The 19,274-nt window shown below is 44.6% G+C and overlaps 1 protein-coding gene across 2 annotated transcripts in view; it reads right to left on the reverse strand.

Annotated features, from left to right (window-relative positions):
- Nucleotides 1-19,274, reverse strand: part of LOC138284604 (alpha-1,3-mannosyl-glycoprotein 4-beta-N-acetylglucosaminyltransferase C-like) — a 147,455-nt gene that overhangs the window by 85,832 nt on the left and 42,349 nt on the right. Inside the window, exon 2 of one of the 2 annotated variants that reach the window (XM_069223577.1) lies at nucleotides 18,415-18,550. The exons of the other annotated variant lie outside the window; for it this stretch is intronic. The gene's annotated coding sequence lies outside the window, so the exon portion shown is untranslated. The remainder of the gene's footprint in view (nucleotides 1-18,414; nucleotides 18,551-19,274) is intronic. 2 annotated transcript variants of the gene reach the window in all.

Below are 19,274 nucleotides of genomic sequence, written 5' to 3' on the forward strand. Positions count from 1 at the left end.
GCACCGCTGAACAGGGACCCGCCGTGACAAGAACCGCTGAACAGGGCCCCGCCGTGAGAAGCACCGCTGAACAGGGGCCCGCCGTGACAAGAACCGCTGAACAGGGCCCCGCCGTGACAAGAACCGCTGAACAGGGCCCGCCGTGAGAAGCACCGCTGAACAGGGCCCCGCCGTGACAAGAACCGCTGAACAGGGCCCCGCCGTGAGAAGAACCGCTGAACAGGGCCCCGCCGTGACAAGAACCGCTGAACAGGGCCCCGCCGTGAGAAGAACCGCTGAACAGGGCCCCGCCGTGAGAAGCACCGCTGAACAGGGGCCCGCCGTGACAAGAACCGCTGAACAGGGCCCCGCAGTGACAAGAACCGCTGAACAGGGCCCCGCCGTGAGGAGCACCGCTGGACAGGGCCCCGCAGTGACAAGAACCGCTGAACAGGGCCCCGCCGTGAGAAGAACCGCTGAACAGGGGCCCGCCGTGACAAGAACCGCTGAACAGGGCCCCGCCGTGAGAAGCACCGCTGAACAGGGCCCCGCCGTGAGAAGCACCACTGAACAGGGGCCCGCCGTGACAAGAACCGCTGAACAGGGCCCCGCCGTGAGAAGCACCGCTGAACAGGGGCCCGCCGTGACAAGAACCGTTGAACAGGGCCCCGCCGTGAGAAGCACCGCTGAACAGGGCCCCGCTGTGAGAAGCACCGCTCCGCTGGGCCCTTCCTGTCAAGCACCGCTCTGCTGGGCCCTTCCTGTCAAGCCCCGCTCAGCTGGGCCCTTCATCTCAAGCCCCGCTCCGCTGGGCCCTTCATCTGAAGCACCGCTCCGCTGGGCCCTTCATCTCAAGCATCGCTCCGCTGGGCCCTTCCTGTCAAGGCCCGCTCCGCTGGGCCCTTCATCTCAAGCACCGTTCCGCTGGGCACCGCCGTCTCAAGCACCGCTCCGCTGGGCCCTTCATCTCAAGCACCGCTCCGCTGGGCCCTTCATCTCAAGCACCGCTCCGCTGGGCCCTTCCTGTCAAGGCCCGCTCCGCTGGGCCCTTCATCTCAAGCACCGCTCCGCTGGGCCCTTCCTGTCAAGGCCCGCTCCGCTGGGCCCTTCATCTCAAGCACCGCTCCGCTGGGCCCTTCCTGTCAAGGCCCGCTCCGCTGGGCCCTTCATCTCAAGCACCGCTCCGCTGGGCCCTTCATCTCAAGCACCGCTCCGCTGGCCACCGCCGTCTCAAGCACCGCTCCGCTGGGCCCTTCATCTCAAGCACTGCTCCGCTGGGCCCTTCCTGTCAAGCACCGCTCCGCTGGGCCCTTCATCTCAAGCACCGCTCCGCTGGGTCCTTCATCTCAAGCACCGCTCCGCTGGGCCCTTCCTGTCAGGCACCGCTCCGCTGGCCACCGCCGTCTGAAGCACCGCTCCGCTGGGCCCTTCATCTCAAGCACCGCTCCGCTGGGCCCTTCCTGTCAAGCACCGCTCCGCTGGCCACCGCCGTCTCAAGCACCGCTCCGCTGGGCCCTTCATCTCAAGCACCGCTCCGCTGGGCCCTTCCTGTCAAGGCCCGCTCCGCTGGGCCCTTCATCTCAAGCACCGCTCCGCTGGGCCCTTCATCTCAAGCACCGCTCCGCTGGCCACCGCCGTCTCAAGCACCGCTCCGCTGGGCCCTTCATCTCAAGCACCGCTCCGCTGGGCCCTTCCTGTCACACACCGCTCCGCTGGGCCCTTCCTGTCAAGCCCCGCTCCGCTGGGCCCTTCATCTCAAGCACCGCTCCGCTGGGCCCTTCATCTCAAGCACCGCTCCGCTGGGCCCTTCCTGTCAAGGCCCGCTCCGCTGGGCCCTTCATCTCAAGCCACGCTCCGCTGGGCCCTTCATCTCAAGCACCGCTCCGCTGGCCACCGCCGTCTCAAGCACCGCTCCGCTGGGCCCTTCATCTCAAGCACTGCTCCGCTGGGCCCTTCCTGTCAAGCACCGCTCAGCTGGCCACCGCCGTCTCAAGCACCGCTCCGCTGGGCCCTTCATCTCAAGCACCGCTCTGCTGGGCCCTTCCTGTCAAGGCCCGCTCCGCTGGGCCCTTCATCTCAAGCACCGCTCCGCTGGGCCCTTCCTGTCAAGGCCCGCTCCGCTGGGCCCTTCATCTCAAGCACCGCTCCGCTGGGCCCTTCCTGTCAAGGCCCGCTCCGCTGGGCCCTACCTGTCAAGCACCGCTCCGCTCAAGCACCGCTCCGCTGGGCCCTTCATCTCAAGCACCGCTCCGCTGGGCCCTTCCTGTCAGGCACCGCTCCGCTGGCCACCGCCGTCTGAAGCACCGCTCCGCTGGGCCCTTCATCTCAAGCACTGCTCCGCTGGGCCCTTCCTGTCAAGCACCGCTCTGCTGGCCACCGCCGTCTCAAGCACCGCTCCGCTGGGCCCTTCATCTCAAGCACCGCTCCGCTGGGCCCTTCCTGTCAAGGCCCGCTCCGCTGGGCCCTTCATCTCAAGCACCGCTCCGCTGGGCCCTTCATCTCAAGCACCGCTCCGCTGGCCACCGCCGTCTCAAGCACCGCTCCGCTGGGCCCTTCATCTCAAGCACCGCTCCGCTGGGCCCTTCCTGTCACACACAGCTCCGCTGGGCCCTTCCTGTCAAGCCCCGCTCCGCTGGGCCCTTCATCTCAAGCACCGCTCCGCTGGGCCCTTCATCTCAAGCACCGCTCCGCTGGGCCCTTCCTGTCAAGGCCCGCTCCGCTGGGCCCTTCATCTCAAGCACCGCTCCGCTGGGCCCTTCATCTCAAGCACCGCTCCGCTGGCCACCGCTGTCTCAAGCACCGCTCCGCTGGGCCCTTCATCTCAAGCACTGCTCCGCTGGGCCCTTCATCTCAAGCACCGCTCCGCTGGGCCCTTCCTGTCAAGGCCCGCTCCGCTGGGCCCTTCATCTCAAGCACCGCTCCGCTGGGCCCTTCATCTCAAGCACCGCTCCGCTGGCCACCGCCGTCTCAAGCACCGCTCCACTGGGCCCTTCATCTCAAGCACCACTTCGCTGGGCCCTTCCTGTCAAGCACCGCTCCGCTGGCCACCGCCGTCTCAAGCACCGCTCCGCTGGGCCCTTCATCTCAAACACCGCTCCGCTGGGCCCTTCCTGTCAAGCACCGCTCCGCTGGGCCCTTCCTGTCAAGCCCCGCTCCGATGGGCCCTTCATCTCAAGCACCGCTCCGCTGGGCCCTTCCTGTCAAGCACCGCTCCGCTGGGCAACGCCGTCTCAAGCACCGCTGGCCCATTGACAGTGCCGGTTCTGTGTCGAGCAGGGCTTCACGAAGCACTCTGGGCACCATGCCTCCTCCATTAACAGTGGAGTCGGTAATCCATCTGATGGACTGTGGCTTGGCACTTCCCAGGATGGAACAGTGGGCAAGCCAGACACTGTAGAGACTTGAGAGACTGTGGCTTTGCACTCCCCAGGATGGCACAGTGGGCAAGCCACCCACTGTAGAGACTTGTGAGACTGTGGCTTTGCACTCCCCAGGATGGGACAGTCGGCATGGAGGCCCCTCGTGGATCTGGCGTCGTGGACTCATGTGGCTGAGGTGCCCCCCCTTCCCTTCCCCCTGAGGTGCCTGTAGTTTTATCATCTGATGCCCCAGCAGTGTTCTCTCCAATGGTATCTGGTCTCCTGTGTGGGCTTTGCCCATGTGTTTGTGCACATTGGCCCACGGACTATGGAACTTTGACAGAATGGGCAGGACTTATTGCCTATGTATATATTTTTAACTATGTTCATTCCTTATTTTGTATCTTTCATATTGCATATTTCCCATAACTTCAATGGAGCTATTTATACATATATTTTATAGATCATTTTAATTGTGTCTTTGCATTATTCCGGTGGGTTTGGGGGGTGTCACTCTGACTTGTTGCTCTGCATTGGGGTGTAGGTATTTGGGGTGGGGGGGTGGGTGTATGGCGTATGTGTGTGCCCGTAAGCTTTCCTCCTCCCCCCTCCCCTGTGTCGTAGGTGCAGTACTCACCGTTGTCGTCTGCTCCGGTGTTCGTACTCCTGGTAGATGAGCAGGTAGACAATAGCTGGTAGGATGTTTAATTCGGGTTCCATACTGTCCTCCTTCCTCGTGGAGTGTGTAGAGGTGAGCGTTTTCCCGTTCGTAGTCTGTTTCCGCTGTGTTTTTATCGGCGGGGCTCCCGCCCCGGAAAAGGTGGCGGATTGGTGAGTTGTGATAGGGTGGGCGGTACATTGTCTGCCGCCTGCCTGTTGGCGGTGACCGCTGCGCTGTTTGTCTGTCCCGCCGTGGCGGTTGGAGTGTTAAAGTGGCGGGCTGTGTTGGCAGTTCCCGCCAGGGTCAGAATTCCATTTTTTTGACCGCCTGCCTGTTGGCGGGTTGGCCGCCGCTTTATCACCGACCGCCAGGGTTGGAATGACCCCCTAAATGTTTAAACTTTACTAAATCGATGTTGTGATTCATGACCACATAATATAAATTACTGGCTCCTCACTGAATATTTAGTTGTTTATGGGTACTGGTTCTCATTGTTTGATTTGATAATCTTATTACTCCTGTCTGAGTCAAAAGATTTGAGTCGACCTCAGAGGGTAGTAGATGTCACTGCCCTATTACGTGTCACCTTAGCCTAATTGTTGGTCACACGCCCACAGAATCTGGTACCAGAGGATGGTTTCGTATCAACAGGAGAGAGATTATCCTTAGTTTTGATGATTTGGTTTTGCCAATGCTTGTTTAGATGTGGTTTCATCTCACTAGGAGAAAACACATCCTGATATTTGGTGATTTGTTTTTGCCAATGCTTTTGATTGAGATTTGGTATGTTTCCAGTGTTTCCATTGTTGTGTGAGTTTTAAGTATGGTCTGCGCTTGCAATGCATTGGCAAATTGCAGGTGAGTTGTGATGTTTAAGAGAATTAGGGAGTTTCCATACTCCAATGTAGTTGAGTAGGGAGTTTGTGTACTCCAAAGGGTGAGTGTAGGGAAGTCGCCAATCTTCAAGTGAATGTGGGCTTTGTTCTCAAAAACTGCTCACATGGTTGTTGTTGTAAAGGACCCCGTGAGGTCTCAGACTCCAGAGTATTGTACAAGTGTATAAGACACTTGTTTGGTTGTTGTTGTTTACTTATCTGCAGTTGGTGTAGTTGTATTCCTACTGTGTGTGTTAACAGAGTTCTGGTTTGACAGGTTTTAAGTGATTCCTGAGTGGGCAAGGAGGATCTGGTATTAATCAGGGGTGAAATTTGTCGGTCATATTTTACTTGTGCATGAGAGAAAGACACAGCCGGAAAAGTAGCTGTTTGAGCGAGAGGCCACAGTAAAAATTTCCATACAGCTTTCAAAGTGATTGAGACATACCTGTAGTAAGCAGACAAGTAGGTTTTGGTGATTTTTGTTTAATGCTCGCAATATTATGCAGTTCGTTTTCTGTGTGAATCGAGTTTGAAGGACAAGATGCAAGGTTTTGTCAACCGCTGCGTGAGCGAGTGTGACGTTATTGACTCCGCATTGGGATTGGTCCGTTGGTGAAAAGGATCTGTGCATGGATTGACGGGATTGGTGGACAACTGTGAACTGCTTTTGGTTGAGAATAACAGGCAAAGAGGATTTTGGGATTGAAATACTTCCTGTTTTGGATTTAATTTGTAGTTTAAGCCCTATTAAAGGTAAAAATGAATTTTTTCAAGTGCTATAAGTGCTATAAGAGGAGATGTTTTAATTCCAGTTAGAATAGGAGAAATTGCGCCCAACCAGAAGGTACACCTGCATACATAGTAATTGAAGAGAAAGGTCCATCAGCATGTATTTGTTTAAAACAGTGGTGCAAAATAGCAGAGAAGGAAGGATGCTTAGCTTTTCCCACTCCTGGAAGTTTTAATATGAACATTTTAGAGAATTTGAGAAAAGTACTTTTTTACTTAAAGCCCCCTCTGAGACCAGCACAATTTGAAGATTTAGCTATTTGGTAGTTAGCACCCAGACAACAAGAGAAATTAATATTTGAGAGACGAATGCGGAAAGCTGAGAAAACATTGTTAGAAGCCAAATGGGATAATGAGCAGAAAGTTTGGAGAACAAAAACCTTACAAGGTATTGGAATGTTTCCTACAGTTTCACATGAAGAGGGGAACAGTGTCAGACCAAAGACAAAAAGAATTCTGAAGGAACTGAATCAAGGTCAGATGAAGCTAAAAGATCACTGATTCATGATAGTGATTCAGATGATGATGAATTTATAACACAATTATTGAGAAATCGTTCTCCTCCTTATGCAGTGGAAGAGGCAAATCAAGGTGCTAGTAGTGCCAGCCCAAGTGCACCTCCAGTTGTAGCAACACAGAGTGAAGTACAGGTGGTAACTAATGTTCCTACTATTACAGTATCTCAGACTCCCGTGACCCAAACTGTAGCCCAGTCTGATATATATTCTACAGTTCCTGTTGTTAGTTCAGCATTGAGTATTACAGTGCAAGTGCACCACAAAATTCTTTCAGAAACCAGTGATGGTCCAGATGGAGTCTACACCTAGTTCAGTAACGCCTGTGCAAGTTGTGAGTCAAGCCCAGACAATGCCAATGTATACTCCAGTAACAATATGTCAATCAAGTTCCTCAGTATTTACAGGTCAGAATTCTGGAATTTCTGGAATAATTTACTTGAGAAATCAAAATAATTTATCAGGTCCAGAAGCATTAACGGTTCCTGTCACAATTGCTTCAGTTGCTCAGTTGTATGCTCAGGGATGTACTGAGAGCAATATGCAGATTCCTAATTCAGTTAATGCTACAATGTCTTCACATTCCAACCAAAATGCAGAAATGGAGAAACTCAATGCTGTGGAAGTTATGACTCCAATAAATCAGACTTTTGACACAACAGGTCCACTTATAGACTCAATTTATTCTAGGATTTCAGAAAATGTAGAGACACCAAATCCATATCCAAATCCAAATTTGGTTCTAGTGTCAACTGAGAGAGTGATGGGTCAGCCATGTAATACTCCACAATGCGTGCCTAATGTGAATAATAATATTGCTTTACATGGTTTGACAGCTCAGCATTTACCAGAATGGTTGGAGAGAGTGAGTGGAGCATCAACAATGAAAACAGTTGCTGAAGGGGAAAGAACACAGAATCTGACAAGATTAAAATTAGAAATAAATGAAATGATTCAGGGAACACTTGAACTAAATAGGATTGACTCATATAATGAAGATGAGTTATGATTCATGCGTAAAGATGTCACAAACAGAGCAGGATTGGCACATCAGAAATTATTAGATCTTGCAGAAAAATATGAAGTAGATATTGAGAAATCTACACCTGGATAAGTATTCAAAGATGGGGAGCATTAGATAAACAGGAAGGCAGGTAGGTAAAGAAAGGAAAGCAGAAGAAAAGAAAGCCTTAAAATGTGAACTTTACTGACACTCACCAAACTGATAGTCCAGTAAAAATATTACAAATGAGAGAAATTCCTGAAGGGAATTTTGTTCATGTCCCTTGGAGCATGAGTGATATTTTGTCATTCACAAATGATTACCCAAAATTGAGAGAGAAACCAGTGGAATGGTATCAGCAGACAGATAGGTTTGTGAAACTTGCAAAATGTTTGTGGGAGGATTTAAATACTCTTTTACAAGTAGTGGTCCCAGCTGATTTATGGATTGAATGCAAAAGGAGTGTTGACTGGCCAACAAGAGGACCTCATCGATATCCTGTTACAGGTGCACTGTCTCCTGAAGTAATGAAAAACTATTACAAAATGAATGAATTTTTAAAAACAAGAATTTCTCATAAAGATATTAATTGGCAGAGAATTGCTAGGACAGCTCAGGAAGCAAATGAATCAATACATGCATTTTATGAAAGATTTTTGCAGGCATTCAAGCACTACAGTGGTACAAAGACAATTGAGCCCACAGGCATGATTCATTTCATGCTCAGGTATGTGCAGGGGTTGAAACCTGAAATTAGTAACATGCTTGAGAGTAATTTGATTTTGCTGGTAAGCAAAACCAGTTGATGAAGTATTACAATTTGGTAAATGTTGCAGTGATGAAACTGACACAAGCACAAAAGAATGAAAGAAAAGCAATAGCGATGCAGATTAGAGCACCACATTCAGAGATGCAAGGAATTCTACAACAACAGGGAAACATGCAAGTGATTCCGAGTCGGGGACAGGCAAGAGGAAGTGGACGTGGTAGTGGAAATGGAATTTGTGTTGATCTGAATACTAATGTTAATCCAGGTGATATGCAGTCAATGAAGAAGATGTTACCTTGTCACACATGTGGGGGTCTTGGACACTGGAAGCATGAATTTCCTTTATTGGTGCAGGAAGGTATTATGCAGATGAATGAACATAATCTTTTTCCAAATTTGAGAGGACAGAGAAATCAGAATCCTAATGTAAATGTTCAGAATATGAATAATCAAATACAGATACCACAAATGCAAATTCCCCAACAGCAGGTGCCATGTTTTCAGGTACCACAACATCAAATGGAACAGCAGATGCGAATGATGCCACAGCAGCAACAAATGCAAATACCTCAAGCTCCAATGGCACAGCAGCGGGTAGTATTCCTCAGCAAGACATGGGTCAAAGGTTAAATCAAAACAGGCAACAGTTGATAACACAGTATCCCTTACACAGTGAGGATGAATTGAGTGATGAAATTATGAGTGAGAGTTCGAATGAATAAGAATGCGTTACCAGCTTCATTTGAGGTGGATCAGAATGGTCTCTATGTAAATGGAACAGTTATGGGTCATGAAGTTTCATTCACAGTTGACACACTAGCTATACGTTCTACTGTCAATACTGCAGAAGTTCCCAATGTGCCACTTTCTGGGAAAACAGTACAGGCTAGAGGAGTAGCAAATCAACACCTGACAAATCCGATTACTGAGCCGATTGCTATTAAAATTGGTACTTTTCAAGGCATGCACAAATTTGTAGTCTGTGACTCAAGTCTAGTATGCCTTCTGGGAAGAGATTTGTTGAGCAAATTAAGAATTGTCATCCAAACAAATAGTGATGATGAGGAATCATGCTTACCAATTGACTGTAATCTAATTAATGAATTCCCATTGATTACTCTTTTCCCTGCAATTACAATACTGGACCAGCCAAATGACCTACAAGATACAGTTAGTTTAAAGGTGTGGAATCTTTCTGGAAAATATATTGGTCTATTTAACGAAGGGGAACCAGTCAAAGTCATAGTTAAACTTAATGCAGTTTTTCTCGAAAACTCCCCAATATCACATGGCACCAGTTATAATTGAAGGAGTTACTCCTTTAATTGCAGATTTCACTGAGCAAGGGGTTTTGAAAGAAGCACAGAGTAGCCCATGTAACTCACCTATTATGGGTTTGTGAAAACCTAGTGGGAAATTTAGCATTGTTTAGGATTTTAGAAAAAGCCATGACATAGTGGTCCAATGTTGTCCCATGGTACCAAATCCAGCAGTGATTTTGTTCCAAATTCCATGTGACACAGAACGGTTCAAAGTAGTGGATTTATCACAACCATTTTTCTAAGTGCCTCTACATGAGGCAAACCAGTTTCTCTTTTGTTTCAAATTCTGCAATCATGTATATTCCTGGAGTAGAATTTCACAAGGATTTTCAGAATCCCCATCAATTTTTAATAAAATGTTGAAAAAGAACTTGGAACCATTGGGAATGCCTTTTTCAATCTACATTGGTTGAGTACATTGATGACTTAATGGTTGCTTTAAAAACCTGAGAAGCATGCAGGCAAGATACTATTGGCTTAGTGAATCATTTGAGTGTAAATGGACATAAAGCCCTCGTTATGAGTTTGGCGGGCGGCGGAGGCTGCCCGCCAACCTCAAACTGCTGAGAGACCGCCTGTGTAGTCCAAACACCGCTGGCCCCATTTGGAGTTCACCGCAGGGCTGCCGGGCAGAAACAGCATTTCCGCCTGCCGGCCCTGCGGTGAATAGGGCCTTAACATTACAGCTGGCTTGTAATCGAGCCGGTGGCAATGTGGCTGTGCAGCGGGTGCAGCAGCACCTGTCACAAATTCTACTGCCTGTAATTCAGGCAGTGGAATGCACGACGGGGCTGTGCATGGGGGCCCCTATGCCCCCATTCCGACAGCCTTTTGGGAAGGCTGACAGTATGGGGACTCATAATCCAGAAGGCAGCGCTGCTTGCAGTGCTGCCCTGGTGGATTACAACCGCAGGGACCGTCAGGCTGCCGGCTAGTGGCAACCTGGTGCTGACGGTGGTCTGACCGTGGCCGCTCTGCCACGGTCATAATATGGCGGTCGGACCACCACAACCACAGCGATCTGAACGCCACAGTAAGTCTGGCGGTCTCAAGACCGCCAGACTCATAATGAGGACCAAAGTGTCTCCATCAAAATTACAGTATTGTCAAAAAGAAGTGGAGTACTTGGGGCATCAAATAGAGAAAGGTGCAAGGAAGTTGCCCAGAGAAAGGTGCAAAGAAGGTGTCCAGAGAAAGGTTTACAGCCATATTGCAAAAGAACCATCCTGTTACTCAAATAGATGTCAGGATGTTTTTGGGAATGGTGAGTTACTGTCACCAATGGATTCTCAATGTGTCTATCATTTCTAAGCCTTTGCAAAGACTGACCCATAAAACATTTAGTGATCTAGAACCCCTTGATGAAGCTTGCATGAAAGTTTTTACTGAGCTGAGAGGCAGTCTGTGCAGAGCACCAGCACTAGGAATGCCTGACTACAAGAAACCATTTTCACTGTTTTGTCATGAACGTGATTGCTGTGCTCTTTCAGTTGTAACACAAGTACATGGTGGCATAAATCATCCTGTAGCATATTTTTAAGCTACATTGGATCTGGTTGCTGCCAGTTTTCCAGGGTGCCTGAAACAGGTGGCAGTGGTTGGTGTTCGTCTTGCCCAAAGTGAGTGCATTATGATGGGACACCTTTGAACTGTTCTGGTCCCTCACTCAGTTGAGGTCTTGCTTACCAGGACCAAGACTCAATATCTTACAAATGCTCTGTTGACTTGCTATTAGTTATTGATTTTGAGGCCCCAAATGTAACCCTCAACAGTTGTGGAGTACTTAATCCTGCTACCATTTTACCTACAGACACTACTGAATCTGAAAATGTCAATGAAGTGGAACATGACTGGTTGGATGTTACTGAACTGTGCACCAAACCCTGCCTGATATCCAGGATACTCTGTTAGAGAAAAATGATCAAATAGCTTTTGTTGATGGTTTATGTTTGAGAGGCAATGCCGGAACATTGAGATCTGATTATGCTGTGTGCACCATCTGTGGTGTACTCGAAGCTTTATGGCTTCAAGGAGTACTTTCTGCACAAGTGGCTGAATTGGTTGCTCTTACTAGAGCATGCTGTATTTCATCACAGCTAAAATTACGATTTTCACAAAGAGCCAATATGAATTTGGTGTGGTACACAAATTTGGGCAGTTGTGGTCCCAGAGAGGTTTTATGAAGTCTTCTGGTTCTCCTATACGAAATGGGGACAGGATTTATGAATTGCTAGAAGTTTTACAATTACTTGAGAAAAGCGCAGTTGTGAAATGTACTGCGCATCGAAAAGCAAATGATTTTATCTCCATGGCCAATGCATATGCTGATCAAGTTGCCAGATATTGTGCACTGAACTGTGCCACCTTCAATGAAGAATGGAAAAACGTAACAAATACTGAAGAGGCAAGTCAAAGTTTTCTGTTGACAGTGGTTGACACTTGGGAAGAAATTGAAAGATTGCAAGATAAGGTTCCAGATGATGAAAAAAGAAGCTGGATAAAATTGTGTTGTAATGAAGGAGAAATTGATCAAATTTGGGTTTCAAATGAAGGGCAGGTAGTATTGCCAAACTGTCTACTGATGCAAATGGCTAGATAGTATCATGGTTAAATTCACATTGGCAAAGATTCAATGATTCAAACATTTAAGCATTCCTGGTTCAATCCAAAGTTTAGAAATGCTGCAGAAGCAATTTGTCACAGATGCAGTACATGCCAGCAAATAGACATGGCAAAGAGAACTGTTGTCAATTTGAGTCACATTGGAAGATCAGGTGGTCCATTCAACAGAATGCAGATGGATTTTATTGAAATGCCTATGTGTGGGGGCTTGAGGTACGTGTTGATGATTGTCTGTATATTTAGTCATTGGATTGAAACCTATAGTACACTTAGAAATGATAGCCACACAGTAGAAAAGCTGTTACTTAGGTAGTTGAACCTGAGACATTCGAAACAGATTTTGAAAAATCCGGGAGAGCCTGAAAGCTGCTGTAGATAATCACAAAGAAGACTGAAGATTATTTTTGATTCTTTCGATTGTGGCTGCCTAGTTAAGTTTATATTTTTTCTTTTCTTCCACTTTTTGATTATTTACAGGCCATGAATACCAATTGCAATAGAAACAATGAGTGCAAGTATGTGTGTGTTGGATTGGCAGTCGTATGAGTGTTTGTTATTGATCATAAGCATGAATGTTTCTGATAAGGCTGAAACTACGCATACACCTTCTCTAATACAAGAGACTACTACACTTTCTGAATTAGACAAGTTTTATAAAGATGAGAGTTACTTACATTTAGACAGTTCACAAGGAGATCTTTCTTCTAATGTTTTCTATTGTTTGTTGAATGAATATGTTGAGACTACAGATGTGAGAGGAGGTTATGTGTGTTCACAAATTCCTTCATCAGTGCAAGAAGGAATACATATCTTAGCTTACCATTAATGTATGGGATTAGTTGTAGTCTTCTATTAACAAGACTTCATAATCAGGAATACATACAGTATTTTTACTCAAATTTTGACCTAATCTTTTCTTTTATTCCAGTGAACCAACACTTGAGTAGTATTGCTAAAGCTAGAAACCCAGACATTGTAGGAGGTGTCCTTGAACCTACACTGACATTTGGTAATGCCTATGCCCATAGGAACAATCTGACATGTGAACTTTCACCAACTGAGAAAGTTTCCTGAATGAATCTGGTGATAGAGGAAAGGCAATGAAGGACAAAATAGAGAAGGGTTTAGTAAAATTAATTTACAGGAATGATCATGCATATAGCGTAACTAACATACAAGGGAAGCTTGCTTTAGATTACCAACATGTAGGGAAGGTTTGTATAGACAGCCCTCAATCCAGAACTGATATTAAGTTTGTGGGATTGAGTGAATGCAGACATGTATTTCTATTCAGGAATATATGGGACTTTATGCTAAATGGACAAGATCCTGCATTCCTGGTGTGTATTATATTTGTGGTAAAAATGCTTAATATTGTCTCCCAGGGGATGGGATAGGACTCGTTACCTGGGAGTGGTTTTCCCTAAAATGTACTAGATTGACAACACAGATGATACTCATGAGGAACTTAAGGCCAAGATCAAAAAGAGCAAGGTATTCAGAAATAAATGGGGATATATTTGTAGAAATTATTCCTTCAGTAGGAGGTGTTCTGAATGACATGAAAATAAGTAAATTGTCAACCACTGTGGACAGAATGTTAACAGATTTTTCTGGAGCAATAATTCTGATGGACACAGAAAGGGCTGCGGAATGTTCGAAGGTTCTTCAGAACGGTCTTGCTTTAGACATCCTTTTAGTAGAAGAGGGTGGAGTCTGTTGGATGCTCAAGGCGCAACATTGTTCCACTTTTATCCCTGACAACAGTCAAGAAAGTAGGCAAAAGTTTCACTAAAATGGGAAATTTGTTGGGAAATCTTGGTCAGGGTGCTGTGGGAATGATACTAAAACCATTAGTAATAGTGGTTGGGTGACTCATTTTTGTAATCAGATTTTACAACCTGTATAGAGTCATACAATTATAACAGCTAAAAAATAAGCAGAGGAGGGATGAAATAGAAATGGAAAAGATAAGAAGCAGATACTTTCGGGATTTTAGAAATTTTGAAGAATGGCAAAGGTCTAACTGTGGATATACTAAACAAACTAAGCTTTGAATTGTCTTATTTATTAATTAAAGTACTATTCTTTTGTGATGGCACCTATTGCCGTCAGAGGAGGGATTGTTAGAGAGCAAACATTATTAGTAAAAATGAATAACTAAATTAAAATGATTAATGTGTACTAAAAGGCCTAAATAGAGAAACGTGTGTTAGAAAAATAAAATGTGCATGTTTAAAATGTGGTCGACATGGTGTTAGGAACCTTGATTTCTCTGCGCAATGATCAATGTCTATGAAAATTGATTTTGATAAATTATAACTACATGTACTGGCAGAAAATAATTCATTTTAATGGGCAAAATTAATGATGTGAAATTAATATTAGAAATTGTTTTCTTCTTCATGGTTTAGCATTTGTAAAAAGGCCTACATTTTAGCATTTTTCCACAAGCACAATGTTGAAATGTTATGTTGACTTTACTACAATGCTTTTCAAACATTGTTAATTAGACATCGTATTAAAAGCTCACAGTGGAAAGCTACTGCTTTCTAAATGCTGTACACTTCATACTTCCTTGTGATAAATATTGCAAGTTTTAACAGTGGGCTTTAGTTTCTGGAAGGAAGCAATGGTTCGGATACATTAGGCCCAACATTACTGAACTGTTGCCCCTTTTCATATTCCTGATGCTGATGGATGAAGATCTGCTGTTCCTGTGCTCTGCTGATGAAGACTCTGCAAGCTGTTGTCTCATTTAGGAGAGGTATAACCAATGTGCATTTGTATTTCCTCTGCAGTTTTTTTCCCTTTAGAAATCCAACCACATTTTTGTTAGTGCCATATATGTTTTCGAAATTAATTTTTGTCTTATTTTTCAATTTTTACATGTGCAAAGGCCAGCCCCACCCATGCTATGAATTAGAAATTGGTAGTTAGGATGTCTAATTCAACAATTTAACTTAAATGTTAATTGATTATGAATGATTCACCTGCACAACTAATGAAAACTGCTGTTATTTCTCAAATTACTTTGTTGTTATTCTGCATAATTCTTTTGGAGTGTTTATTGGTAATAGCTCTTACAAGATTGAGATTCTTCAGGCGTTTTGGACAGCCTGCGTTGTTTCTGTATTGTTATCTATTGGTTTTGTGCATCATTTATGTGACCTTAGCGTTGTTAATATAAGGACAATACATTTTTAAACCTTACTAAATTGGTGAGGTGATTCATGACCACATAGGTCATGGTGCGTATAAATTACTGACTACTCATTGCATATTTTGGCTGTTTATGGCTATTGGTTCTCATTGTTTGATTTGATGATCTTATTACTCCTGTCTGAGTTAAAAGATTTTGAGTGGACCTCTGAGGGTAGTAGATGTCATTGCTCTATTACGTGTCACCTTAGCCTAATTTTAGGAGGTCAGAAACCCAGAAATGTTTTTGACCTGATTTATTTTATTTTGAGAGGTTGAATTGACAGTTTAAAAACTGCTATGTCAGGCCAAAATGGAGGGCCTAGCATCGGCTTTGTTGTGTCACTACAATGGTTGGCACAGTGAGTGATGTAGCTCACTGGTAAAGTTTACTCACAGGCCCAGGTTACATATTCTAGGGACGTATCTGTAGGTTAAATGTGCCAATCAGGTGTACACAAATGTCATAATGTTTAAAGGAGAAGCACGTGTATGTTGCTACTGGATAGCAGGGCTAATTTGTACAGAGTTTTATGGCCAACAAAAACAGTAGAGGCAAAAGACAAAAATCTTATGGAATACCACACAAAAGATGGTTATTTCAAAACCATATTCTGCACAATAAAGCATTTCTGACTAACAGTGTATAGTTATAATGACTTTCCCACCTACTTAAATGTTTGATTGATGAGGGTACCCCCTCTTGACCATGATGAGTTTTTAACCCATAGCTAGGGTAAGTCATAGGATAGTGTGCACCTTAATATAGTTATTTCTTCTAATTTCCTCATGCTTGTATTGTCTTTGGCAGTGCTCACACCCTATTCCACCCTGTGACCAATACTTTCATTTTTGTTCTCATATTACGGGGTGCAATTGTAGTCATCATGATGATAACCTTTTGTCTAGGCCCCCTAGGTTTAGTAATGTTGAGATCTCTACCCTTAGAGATGCAACTATATAAATATCTTTTAACTGCAAGCTGAATACACAGATTTATGATTCATTACTGTATTTCACCCTGAGGAAGGCTTTGAATTCCTAGCAGCAGTAGCTAGATTGAAACATGTTGGTGCATGATGGATACTGGAGTTAAGGTACTTATTGTGCATCCTAATAGTTCTTCTTTTTAAGTATACTCAGAGTGCCACTAATAAAATAATTAAATTTATTGTTGAGGTAATCTTACCATCTGGATCTCTATAACTATCCTGGACCACTTTATCAAGAACTCACTCCAACCGGAAGTTGAGTCAGTCCTGGCAGTATTACCTAGTCAGGGCAGGGTATGGTTATTAATGATGAAACATGAAGCATGCCACAAAAGTGAGAGGCAGAGGTTTCCTTATCCAGTATCTCTGGATCCTCTGGAATCATGATAGTTCCCATTGGAAGCAAGCCATCACACCCATTGGGCCCTAGTTTTTAGATAGGGAAATGGTCCAGTGTTTACCTGATTTCCTCTCTCTTAGACTAATATCATACAATAACATGTCAAAATACCACAGCAGAAAATATATCTTACTGTAGTGAAAGAGGGGATATACAGTTAGAACATTTCAGGAGTTACACAATGGATGTGTAATAACACAAACCTAGATATTCTCTATAAAAAACACATCGCTCAGCCCCTCGGACCTATTGAACAGAAATGGAACTAAGGAAGCAGGCCCATCTGTTTGCTGTCTAGATTAGAAACTCTTCTGTTTGTGGGGGGAAATATTCTTATCTCTGACTTGAATCCTTCCCCCCTCCACTGATTGTTACCAAGAGTGCGGAAAAACATTTCTTTAATCAAATCCATGGGCCATTTAGGTGTTTGACTTCTGGGGTACAGTTACTTGCCGACTGTGGAATTTGTTACATGAGAACTCATATTTCTGGAGACTGAGAAATTTCAGGGAAAATGCAAGTTGCATTTCCAGGAATCGAGGATATTTCGTATAGTAATCCAAAGTCCTGTCCCAGTTGTGGGAAATATTTGTAACTCATTTCAAGAAGAATGTGATCTCTGAGATCAGACCAGGAGGGACCAGAGCATGAACGTTTTATAAAGACCACTCTGCCTATAGAAAACAGAGGTGAGGCAAGACCATCAACTGAACTCAGATAAGACCTCCAGGATTAAGTTCACAACCTCTACCTCCTCAGGTTTTTCCTTTCACAACAGTTGTTCCCCAGAGGTGCTTTTGAAAGCCCAGTTTATCTCTCATTGTATACAGTTTAATACATTCTTCTGATAAACCACCTCATGCTCTAAATACCTGACTACAAACTTTGCCAAGGACACCACTGCTTCACCAAACTTGGGTGCAAGTGCTCATTTGCTTGTCCTTCTCCCTCTCAAAACATTTACACACAGATTACCTAAATTTTCATAAGGCTCCAATGAGAACGAGCGCAAGAAAAATATAATAGGGAAGTAACAGAATATGGGTTAAGAAAGAGAAAAAGGGGGTGTAGAGGAAGAAAGGAGAAAAAGAAAGAACAAAGTTTAAAAAGAAATGAAACAAGGGAGAGAGAAAAGAAGTCAGACAGAGAAAACATAGGAAGACACAGACACAAAGCAAGAAACATGGTAGAAAGGAAGGAGAGAAAGAGGAATGTAGAGAAAGCAGCAGAGAAAGAAAGATGTTGAAATACAATGAGCAGAAAGAAGGAAAGCAAGAAAGAGTGGAGAAATAGAAAGAAATGAACAAAGAAGGGGAGAAAAATTGGATTGGGAGGAAAAAGTAAGAAAATAACGAGTTGGAGAAAGGGAAAAGGAAAGAAGTAGGGAAAAAGAAGAGAGACTGAAATAAAAAGAAAGTAAGAAAGACAAAAATAAGGATATGTAAAAAGGGAAAAAATAGAGAAGCAGAGGAACAAATGATAAAAGACAAAAAGTAGAAAAAACATCTGACAGAAATGAAAAAAGAAAAAAGAAAAAGAAAGATTGCAAGACAGAAAGACGTTAAATAAGAAAGAAGTATAGAATAAAAGACAGGAGGAAAGAGAAAAGGAAGGAAAGAAAGCAGTAAAGAGGTGCAAAAGAAATTGAGAAAATGGAGAAAAGAAAAGATCAGTAAGAAGAAAAAAGAATGACAAAAAGCAAAGGAAGGAGAAGAGAGCGAAAAAGGCATAAAGAGACAGAGTAAGTAAGAAAAAGATTTGTTTTTTCAGAAAAAGGTAGACTGCTTTATCCTGCACTGTCAACTTCCAAACCACTAGTTGCTGGTGATCTGCCACTTGGAAACTCCCAGCTCTAGTCTCTGTGATAAATATTTGACACCAAAAATAGCCATCTTTTGTGCAATTGTCTTAATCTAACAATTACCTTAGTTTATTTGCCACAGTTATGATGCATCCCTTATTTTCAGTGGGTAAGTGTCATGTGACGTTTGTGATAAACGGGGTTGCAGGTTGGGGAGGATGTGAGCCCTTATCAAGCAACAGCCACAGTCCCTGTCAGGCTGAAAAACAAAAGTCAATAAAGTAACCTGTGTTTAACCCTCTGGTAGTTTGGCACAAAAGTAGCCAGGCTTAACTTAGAGACAATGTGTAAAGTATTTATGCAGCTTACTAACAGTAAAAAAGTGAAAACTCAGCACAAAAAAATACCACACCAATTTAGAAAAATAGAGTACATTTAAATAAATTATTTGACACCAAAACAACGTGAATTAAGTCAGTAGAATCGGAGTTATAAAGTTTAAGGTAAAAACTAATGCCTAAAAAATAAAAGCACCAACTGTGCACATCTAGGCCAAAATGTTTAGAAGTCCCAAATTTTGTACTTAGGCTATCTATGCACGTTTGGCACTACTTCCAAGAGTTCAGGCCTGGAGAGACACCACTTGGAGGACTCACTGAAGCAGCATTCAGGTGTGGGTTCTAGATGGTTGGAGCTTTTGCGCTGTCCCTGAGACTCTGATCACAAGGCCAGTCAACTAGCTTTTGGACCAAGGACTCTGGAAGCCTTGGTTCAGGAAGACATGCAGGGCTCAAGCAGCAGGGTATACCTCTGGAGATCACGGCAGGCTTCAGACAGCAAAGCAGTTCTTCTTGGTGAAGCAAGGCAGTCTTTTGAAGTGCACAGCAGGCTACAGTTGCAGGCAGTCCTCTGAGAACCATTCTCCAGGTTCAGAAAGTGAACTGAAGAGTGGGTCTGATGGTCCTATTTTTATACCTGGTACT

This window comes from Pleurodeles waltl, chromosome 3_1 (genome assembly GCF_031143425.1).
Source record: "Pleurodeles waltl isolate 20211129_DDA chromosome 3_1, aPleWal1.hap1.20221129, whole genome shotgun sequence".
Lineage (NCBI taxonomy): Eukaryota > Metazoa > Chordata > Amphibia > Caudata > Salamandridae > Pleurodeles > Pleurodeles waltl.